Source organism: Geospiza fortis, unplaced genomic scaffold, assembly GCF_000277835.1.
Source record: "Geospiza fortis unplaced genomic scaffold, GeoFor_1.0 scaffold275, whole genome shotgun sequence".
Taxonomy (NCBI): domain Eukaryota; kingdom Metazoa; phylum Chordata; class Aves; order Passeriformes; family Thraupidae; genus Geospiza; species Geospiza fortis.
The window spans coordinates 5,806,666-5,807,036 of NW_005054341.1; positions in this window are offsets into that span (position 1 = coordinate 5,806,666).

Genomic DNA, 371 nt, shown 5'->3' on the forward strand with positions numbered 1-371 from the left:
CCTTTGTTATCATTCCTTCTTATTCTATTCTTAGCTAGCCTTCTGATGAAATCCTTTCGTCTATTCTTTGAGTATAGTTTTAATGTAATATATATCATAAAATAATAAATCAAGCCTTCTGAAACATGGAGTCAGATCTTCGTCTTTTCCCTCAACCTAAGGCCCCTGTGAACACGGTCACAAACTACCACCTGATTCGAGACGCTCCTGACACATTCCACATTTTCCGACACTGTTTCTCCACACCTTTCCGACCTTGCGGCATTTCACCTTCTTTTTATTTATTTTGTTTGTTTTTTAAGGAGATTTCTGCCGACCTCCCGCGCACTGAGGGGGCTCGGCCCCTCGTGGGGCCGCGCGCTCACGGGGCC